The 10,191-nt window shown below is 40.5% G+C and overlaps 1 protein-coding gene across 9 annotated transcripts in view; it reads right to left on the minus strand.

The window, feature by feature from the left end:
- Positions 1–8,974, minus strand: part of MEF2C (myocyte enhancer factor 2C) — a 169,697-nt gene extending 160,723 nt beyond the window's left edge. For 2 of the 9 annotated variants that reach the window (XM_033163903.1, XM_033163898.1), the window contains exon 1: positions 8,798–8,973. The gene's annotated coding sequence lies outside the window, so the exon portion shown is untranslated. Of the gene's footprint in view, positions 1–8,797 lie in introns of all 9 variants that reach the window. The other 7 variants (XM_033163900.1, XM_033163901.1, XM_033163891.1 and 4 more) reach the window with 5 other exon arrangements.
- Between the last annotated feature and the right edge of the window lie 1,217 nt (positions 8,975–10,191).

A 10,191-nucleotide genomic window follows, 5' to 3' on the forward strand; every position in this document is an offset into this window, starting at 1 on the left:
TTGTAAAAGCTGCCTTGAGATTCTTTGAGCATGAGGTGGGGTATAAGGTTTGAAAATTAAAAAAAAAGATCTCCAGGGCTCAAACATTTGCCCCTGCCCTTCAGAAAGTTGGGGGATGTCAGGATGCTGTCTTTCTGGGACAACTCCTCACCCTCTGCTTGGGAATGCCCTCTGAACATGGATGGCCCAAGGCATTTTGGTACCTGGGGTGGAGCAGCAGATGCTCCCCCCTCCCGCTAGTTGCAAAAAAGTTAAGCTGCATGGTAATGAAGACCTATCGAGTTATTTTGGCTCCCAAGACAACATTAATTAATCAACTAAAATCCCACAAGCACCTCTCCTCCCTCCATGCCAGTAAAACAGTAAGTAACAAGTAGTAAAAAATACATACGCTATAATGACATTAAGAAGAACCCTCCTGGATCAGAGCAAAGACCCATCTAAGTCCAGCATGCTCTTCTCATGATGGCAAGCCAGATGTCTGCAGGAAGCGCACAAGCAGTATACACACACTATAGCACTTGTGCATCCCAGCACTTAGTATTCAGAGACATACTGCTTCCAACAGTGCTACCAGGGAATGAGGCATGAAACACGGGATCTGCCCCCCACCCCAACATTACGTGTTTCTAAACTATATAATGTTCATTGCACTTTAATGCAAGGACTTGTCATCACGTCCCCCCCTTTTTTGATCACAGTAGAATCATAGAATTGTAGAGTTGGAAGGGACCATGACGATTATCTATTCTAGTCCAACCCCTGCAATGTGGGAATCTTTTGCCCAATGCGGGGTTCAAACCCACAACCTTGAGATTAAGAGTCTCATGCTCTCCCAACTGAGCTATTAGTCAGGGCAAACATCAAAGCAAGCATACACTGGATAAATAATAAGGACCAGAAAGCTCAGGGGTGTCTTGCCCATAGAGGCAAGTGGTGCAGGGCTCCGGGGCGCCATGTTCTGGAGGGCGCCAGGGAAGAGGCGGAGGCTGGATGTGGCACCTCCTGGCATCAGCTCGCTGCCCTTGCCCACCTCCGCCATGCCACGCTGAAGCAGCACCGCACCCGGAGCCTCCACCTGCCGTGGCCACTGTGGCATGGGCGCCAGGGAAGAGGTGGAGGCTGGGCACAGCACCTCCCGGCATCAGCTCACTGCCCTCGTCCGCCTCGCTGAAGCAGTGCCCGGTGCCTCCGCCTCTTCCCCACTGGAGGAGCCACCCTCCAGCTGCTGCCCGCCTCCTCCAGCTCCGCAAAGCTGCCAGTAGTGCCGTAAAAGGATCGGCAACTCTGGGAAATGGGGGGACGGGACGCCAGAATGATCTTTGCACCACAGCGCCGGATATACTTAAGGCGGCCCTGAGAAAGCTACATATTTAGTATCAAATCTAACTTAGAAGAATACTAGAGCAATACTAACCTCTAAGAATATAAGAATATATGAAGAGCCTTGCTGGATCAGGCCAATGGCCCATCTAGCCCAGTGTCTTTTTGGGAAGCCTGCATGCAAGACCCAAGCATTCTCTCCACCTGCAGTTTCCAGGTACAGGCATTTGATCTGTTAGCTCTTCCCTCTAATTCCTGGTGTGCAGGGGGACTCTATAGCCCCTTGCTGATGAAGGCTTTTTATCTTCTCTTTACATGTCCTTGCAGTGGAGACCAAGCGAAAGGCACCAAAAACCAGATGTACTGAGCTGGGTGAAAAAAGCCCTTATCAACTTATGACAGTTTCACATTAAGAGGACATGAAGTCTAGTGCTGCAATTCCTCATCAACATGGTGGCCAATGAGGCATCCAACCTCCCTGCTTGGTAAAACCACATGGTGGAAGGCAGAATAGGCCCCAACTAACCTTTGACCCAGAGGGGGAATACAATTATTTCTACAGTAGCCCAAAGCCCTTAAGGTGACTCCCAAATGGGTTGCTTATATCTCTAAGCCTGATTTGCTGCCCAATGCTAAATCACCAGTTGTGGCAGTTCATACAGAACATAAACCCTGTCCCCAAATCGATACAAGAAGGCCAACAAGAACAGCAAAAGCCACCAAAGCCAAATCAGATGGACTGGTAAAAAAATCCTCCCTGAGTCTATATTTTTCTGCAGGAGAAAAAGGCAATATAATGCATCACTGGTTTTTATACTTGTAAACCACTTAGAATCCTCTTTTGGAATTAAGTAGTATATTCATCAATGGATTACAAGGAACATGGGATTGGACATACAGAAGACTTCCCTTCGTGCAACTCAGAGTGGAGTGGAGAGGTGTGGTCTCTCAACTGTCTCACAATACTTTGTGACATTAGGTAAGAGGTATGCTATTGCCATGTGATCTCTCCCCAAATGTGGTTGCAATGGGAGTCCAGTTTGAGAGTGGAAACTGGGCTTCATATTCTCCAGGGTTAAGCCCTTGTGCTGGAAACAGATATTGAGCCTGCCTCTGGCACAATTAAGCCCCTAAAAGCATCCTCTTCGTGTCCCATTAGTCCCATACTGCTCATTATCCTGGTTCTCATGCTTTGCAGCCTTTTGGTACTTAACTGGGGAACATGATATCACTCTTCTCTTGTCATGTGATTAAGCACACAGCTGCCATGTTCAGAGAAGAGTGGAATTTGCAAGGAGACTGGCATGGAATGAAGGCATGCAATATTGGCCCAGCCCACACTTTACATGCTCTTAGAGCACTGCATGGCTGTACTTGTACACTGTGGGGTCCAAGCCTCGTTCAATAGCATATTTAGCCTTGGGGTTAATCTAGCCTGAAAGTCAGCTGCCGGAGTGTGAAGGCAGCATGAGCTACAAAACAAAATTGCTCCTCAACATTATGTTCCATTGCTTTGCAAACCACAAAACTTTCAGTATTGGTATACAGTATATTGTTTTTTTTAGTAAACATCTGAATTAACGAAACAACATCTGAGCCTGCTAGAGAGAGCACTGCACTATCAGTGGACAAAATACAAGCTCTCGGGAGTGAGAGCAAACACTGAATACAGAGGTTTTCAAAAACAGGAAGGCAGTCAAGGTGGGTGTGGAAGAGAGATATTCCAGTGCAGTGCAACATAAAATAGCACTCAGTGTATTAAAACAATGTTTTAAAACAAAGTTGGATTATGTGGGCTGTAGAAACTGTGGATGCACTGGGACTGGGAAAGCAAAACAGTGAGATGAAGGCTTTTCTGGAATGAGATCCCACTTCATCTGCAGTACTACAAGTCTAAATGCTAGGCCAGTTGAAACACAACAAAAACATCCCAAAATTGATTCCTTTCTTTAACCTGAAATTCACCACAAAGCAGCAGTTGTTTTTTAATAGATAAACATATGTAAAATGCCACCCCAGAGTATTTTTATTTTATTTTAAAACAGGTAGCTTGGGGATTACAGTATCCACAATTTACTAAGTTATCAATCAGAAACATTCTTTTTAAACTTTAAATGCTGCTTATTCATTAGCAATTGAACTACCTTTCTTTATTCATATGGATTTTCTAATCTGTCCATTGGCCTTTCTCTTTGCATTGCTGTTGACTATGAGTGAAATCAGTTAAAACACTTCAACACCTAACAAGTTTCTCAGAAACTAAATATATTATATTCTATTAAAAACGGTCAGTCTCTCTTGCCCCCCCCCCCGGAGTTCTGGAAGCCAGCCAAATTAATAAATAGGAGTTAAACAAGGAGTACAGTACATTCGTTATTAAATAGTTTCATTAGATATATAGTTGGTATTTTTTTTTTTAGCAATTTCGCTCTCCCAAATAAATATAACTTTTTATAAATAGACAGAAAGAACCATAACCCACCTTTATAAAGGTCCGCTGTGTAAATAATTTGTTTGATCACAAAAACAAGTCAGAGCATGCTGTGGATATGATTCACAGAAATAAAAGCGAGATTTTCCATGGACTACAATGAGATGTGGGTTTCACCCCACTATCTCGGATTCCCCTTTTTCTGGGCTCATAACTTTGATTCACTGTCTGGGATTCTCCACCGTCTCGAATTCTATCTTTGAATTGGTTATGTGGGCAACACAGCCCATATCTCTGTAATGCTGCGTGTCTTCTGTGTAGATTATGATCATGACCACACCATATGTTTAAAGCACTTGGCTATCTCCCAAAACTCCTGTAGGGAACTGTGTTTTGTTAGAGGTGCTGGGAATTGTGCCTCTGTCCATGGTAAACTACAATTCACATGATTCTTTTGTGGGGCGGGGGTGGGGGAGAGAGATGGCTGCTAAAGTGGCATGAATGTGTTTTCAATGTATGGTGTGAATGTGACCCGTGTTGATCAGGGAAAATTTCAGGATTTTAGAGGTGGTAAGGAGCTTCAGAAGTCACCTACCTTGCTCAACCCCCAGCTCACTGCAGGATCTACAATACACGGTGCAGCTACAATGTTTTTGACAGGCCTCTATAAAAGGCAGTGTGTTCCACTGTCAAACAGCTGCTACTGTTAGGAGGTTCCTCCTAATATTTAACCCAGATCTGATTCCTTTCGATTTCTAATTTCTCTTTGGAGCAAGAGAGAACGAGTCTGCTTCATCTTTCTCATTAAAGCCTGTCAGATACTTGAAGGCAGCTATCATGTTGGGATTGACTCTGGAGGAATATGTTCCAAGATAACATACTAGAGTGATAGAAGAACAGAGCCTGCCACTTTTCACCATACTACATTTTGGTTCATAGTTGTGTTTGATGCTACATTAGACTCTTTTCGTTTATATGCCTGTACTCCTGTATTATTTTTTTCAGTGTCTTGAGACAGCTATATAGATATTTTGCAAGTGATGCTGTTTTGCAAGTTCCCTAAGCTGCTGGATCTCCCAATAGTATGGAACAGGACTGTATGGCCATGACTGCAATACGAAAAGGCTAATCTATTGCAGGTTTGGAGTAGAATTAAAATGTGGTGTTTGATAATCACCCAAGATGATTGAATGAGAATACATTGAGGAAAAGAGGGGGGGGGGTGAAAAAGCTCTGAATGTGACAACGTCAAGGAAGTCTTCAATTAATTTCAGGGATTAGTGAGGAGTCACAATCGGAGCATGGCTGAGAAACAGCCATCCTCTTGATTTTGAGAGTATTGGTTCATATGATCTATAATTTATTCTAAGAACTTAACAATTTTCTACTCATCCAACTGCCCTTGGTATGTAACAGTTCCATCCAGGAAGAAGAACTTACAATACCTGTCACTCAATTGGTCCTGTAGTACCTGAGCGATTCTGATAGAATATTTTGTTCTTAGGCCATATTTTTTGTACTTTACAAGACTGCTCTAAATTAAATGATTAGGAAGAGGAGCACTGGGTTTACGCTGCAGGAATACTGCATCTAATGCACACACAAAAGGAAAACCAGTTTGCAAATTGGCTTTTCAGATGTATCACTTACATTTTAAAAAGAAATATAAAAAATATATATGCAAACAGATGTATGAAAGGGCAATCGTGCAAGATTATAATTTCAGCAGTTTTGTCAATTCTCTTAATTTTCATTAAAGCTATTATGTGTTTTCCCTAGTGCAAGGGAAAGAAAGAAAGGCTTACATTGCTTTGAAAGTATATGACACATTCATGGCTTTCTAGGTTTGGAACAAAACTTCTGCATTTCCAGTGAGTCACAGTTAGAGACAACTTTGTCAAGTGTTACAATTTACTGGTAAAGACAAAGAAGTAGTAGAAAAGTGAACTAGATTGCTGGGTGTTGTCATTTTTATATAAAGGAATGGAATGGATAATAAAAGGTCTATCTGGAAAATCTGGAGAAACAGAGTATATTTAGGCTCCCCCCCAAAAAAAAAAAGATGTTGTGGGGCTCTCATGAGCTGTTTTTAGCTATTTAAAAGGGTGTGAGAAAGAAGGAAGAGAGTAACTATAAGCACAGTCTACAGTATGTGGAAGTCCCCTGGTGGAAATATCATTGCAATGAACAGAAGCCAGGCAAGGTGTATTTTGATAGGGATTGCCTATTATGAAGTCCCCAGCGAGCATACCCCATATCTTCCAAGTATAGGGTACAAAGCACCAGCCTCACATTACACAAACAGAATTTTAAGATTAGAACTGGGAAGAATTCTGCAACAGTAAACTACCAATGGAGGTTCCAGAATGTTCTTCCTTGCAAGGTTTTATGCAAATACTGTGAATGTGCCCATCAGAAAAGCTTGAGATACAGGTTAGACTGCCTTAAATAATGGGACTGGACTCAAGGTCCTCCGAGGCAGTTTACAAATCTTAAGATTCTACAATTTTGAAGATACATAGCTGTTGATGGCAGTCATTTTAATTTGTTTCAGTCACTCCTGAGCATGTGTTTAGGAAAAGGACAAAAGTGCACCAATTCTGCTTTTTAAACCACCCAACCTTTAAATAAACAACAACATTTATTCATTTTAAATTTCACTGAAGAGAGGAAAGGGCCATTTAACAGATACTATCTGTTAGTAAATAAACGTTAGCCCTTTATTATTCAGTCATACTCAGATGTTTAGATGATATGGTAACAATGTCAAAAGCTGATGATCAGGGTTAATCAGTATGAAGCTAAATAAGTTGCATATATGATTGCCAACACACAAAATTAGGTTTCTTATTCAAAATAAGTAAACTACTTTATGACTTCAGGTATAAGAAAACAGACTAATTTTTAAACAGAAGGAACTCAGGCTACAAACTCTTATTTACAAAGATTTTAATTAAGTGAGTCACATTAACAGAAGCTCAGGTGTCTTGATTCCACAAAAAGAAAAACAGTTTGTAGCTTACTATTTTTGCCATTGCTCATGAAGTTGTACAATTTTGTAATTTCCCATAGGTATCTGTTTTGCTTTTAAAAAAGAAAACTTTCTAGAATTATTTATCCTTCAAGATAATGGGAATGGAGGAATTTCAGAAATCGAAGGCAACATTCTTTGCCTGTTTACTCAGAATAAATCCCCCTGTGTTCAATAGGACTTATTCCCAGTAAAGTGCGTGTAGGACCACAACCAAAATGTATTTAGGATCACAGCCTAGGAAGCAAATGATGTGGTATGCTACATATTTAGGTATTACCAATCAGTGTATAGCTCCATGCAGTGCTATCTTATTCGTATTTGCTTGGAAGTAAACCCCACAGTATTTCATGTGGCTTAATCCCAGACAAGTGTGCACAGGATTTCAGTCTTGGATTGATATCAGAGGAAACACAGGTTCAGGTTCCTTAAATTAAGCCAATTAAGTTACCGATTATATATTTCCCACTTCTTTCTGAACATAAATTGTGTCATTGTATGAAATCAGTGACCTACAGTGACAGTTCACAAATTGAAAACTGTTCTTGCAAATGTCTGTGTCAGTGGCATTCTGCTTTGGCAGCTGCCTGGTTTTAGGACAGATATAAAGACAAATCAGCTGTTCTTCATGCTTCATTTTTTTTTTCATGAGCAAGGCAGACAGGCAGACCAAGGCTGTGATCGTAAACACAAATTTCTTGTAGAAAAAAAAGGAAATAGTTTGGATTTACTTTGAAAAACCAATTAGTGTTTGAAAAACCTTGCCCATTTCTTGAGATCAGTAACCCCTGGACTTCATGTTCCACACATAGGGAAAATCACAAATATTCCATGTAGAAAATCTCTATAAAGTTGTTGAACAATCCTGGCTTTAAAACTCCCGTGCTTATTTTCCAAGCAGAATAACCTTCAGTGCCAAATTAATGTCACAATTTATCTATCTGTTGTTCTGTGCTCTTTAAACTTGCGTGCCAGGCAGTATGTCAGTATGGAATCTGGTTGTTAAAAGCAGTTTCATATGTTCTCTTTGTATATAGACTTTGTCTTGGGTTCCCCCCTTCTTCTTCTTCTTCTCCCCCCCTCTTTTTTTAAATAAAAAAACTTGATTACTTGTTTACAGAAATGCTTTCAATTTGTTTGACAGTTTGTAAGAACTGCTGTGAAGCACAGTTAAAAGCACAAGCTTGTGAAAATAGAAATTCATCATAAAAATTCTGCTCCTCCTCAAAATACGCCTTAGCATTTGATCTCTCTCCCCCCCCCACGTCTTTGCAGTAATTAAAATAAGATTGTCCTGAAAAAAATGTTCCTCTCTGTAGACTCCACCAGCAGAATGGTGGTTTTATGAAATTAACAGTTGTTCAAACAGCACACATGATACAATTAAAGTGAAATCAGGGTGCAAATATACTATTACATTCACACGTAGCTTTTGTTTCATAATCCAACTTCTTTCTCCAGTGACACCACCAGTATTTAACGTATGGTTGCCCTGTGATCAGTAATATCTTAAAATTTTAAAAAAGTCTTCCACATTCCTGTACATTATATTCCATAGAAGCATAGGTAGAATGAGGCAAACAAAATGGAACATATTCTTTTCACTTCTCACTTTTTTTAAAAAAAGGAAAATCATTTTGAAAGCGGCCCGGGTGGGGGGGGGAGGGAATGTGCTTCCTAGCTTTCCTGCTATCCCCCCCCCCCCACCTGCATGCTAAACATATATATTCTCAGCATTTAGTCTTCAGAATACCTTTTCCAAAAAGCAGCAGTAATATAAAACACTGGATCTTGGTCGTGAAAGTTTCTTTTGTCAAAGGAAGTATTAGAAAGAAACATGTTTCCAAATGTGTCTCATTTTCTAAATAAAAAAAAATCCCTTAAGTTTTTGAAAACTTACCTGCTGTTCCTCGTCATAGGTAGAATTCTATAGTAGAATTAGGAGATCAGCATCAACTCTATTTTGATATATAATATATATATTAAAAAGGATTTTATTTATTTAAACTCACCAGTGCCCTTCTTCTCCAGGAAGATGTACCCGTCAGCACCTGCTGAGGGTTTCGATGATTAAACTGACAGGTAAAAAATTCCTGTAGAATAAAGCCAGACCAGCTGGCTTTGAAGAGAAACCCCCCAGTTTGGGTCCTGTTTGCCTCACTCACCCTCTGCTATGAAGGCACAAGCTTTTTCCCCTTTGCTGTTGACCTGTAAGATGCGTGATTTCCATGCACAAGTGTCTGGCATGCCTGGCCCCACCTGCTCCTGTCACTCGAGAGTAAATTTAGCTGTAAAAGGTATCACTGACAAGCAGACCTTTGTCAGCTCTGAACATAGAATTACTCTGTCCACAAAGCAAGCTGTAAGTTCAATTGGAAAATATCAAATCAGTAGCTTTATCCAAAAATCACTTCTTGGGAGGAAGCAAAATGAAATGACTTTCAGATGGCCGAAAGTAAAAGAAAAAAGTGTGTGTGTGTGTGTGTCGGGGGGGGGGGAATACCCCTCTTTTACAGTGAAGTTTTTTTTTTAATAAAAAAAAATCTCATTTCCAAGAATAATTTTAGAACAAGACAACTTTTTGTACTTTTTAATTACAGCTGGAAGGAAACTTCTTTAGAAATGGAAACAGAACACACATCATTCGGGTTATTAAACGATGTTAAGTATTAAAGTGGATTTCTTTCCCTTTTCACTCTTACTTTTATCCGGAGAAATATTAGAAACCTAAAACTTCTCAAAGAGGATTCAGTAATCTCACTCCCCAAATTAGAACGTCGGGTTAAGAGACTGCATTTCAGAATTACACAGAGGCTTCAAAAACTGAGGAATCGGAGCAAATGTGCAAAAGTAAAACCTTGTTAAACCTTGAAGCACTTTCTTTCTGGATTTTTTTCCTCCTTTCTAGACTAAGGTAAAGGCATTCATGTCTTGCCAATCTGGTATTGTTATTCATCTCCTCCCCCTGGAGGAAAAAAAAAAGTGTATAGGACTAGAAATTGAAAGAAGAAATCTGGTAGTTACCATTAGTACCATTAATTCACCAAATGAGTGAAATACCAGGCAAATAATCTGGTATCTGCATTACCAAAATCCTGATCTTCAGCGATTTGGCAGGAAACTACGCAAACTATTTGATGGCATGCCCCAGTACTGTTGTGCTTAAGGGGGGGGGGATGTTGAGGGGGGAGAGAATGAGAGGTATTGGGAAGGGGAGGCTGGGTCACAGGCCCTTTGTCAAATAAACAAGCTTCCTATTTACTTACTGCACATAAACAGCTACTCACCAAACTCATTTCTCTGCAGGGTACCACTTTCAGATAAAAACATGGACCTGATTGGCATCATCCAGTATCCATGGAAACACGGTAAGTACCTCTCTCAGAGTGAATGTCTCTTATTCAAG

This window comes from Lacerta agilis, chromosome 11 (genome assembly GCF_009819535.1).
Source record: "Lacerta agilis isolate rLacAgi1 chromosome 11, rLacAgi1.pri, whole genome shotgun sequence".
NCBI classification, from domain to species: domain Eukaryota; kingdom Metazoa; phylum Chordata; class Lepidosauria; order Squamata; family Lacertidae; genus Lacerta; species Lacerta agilis.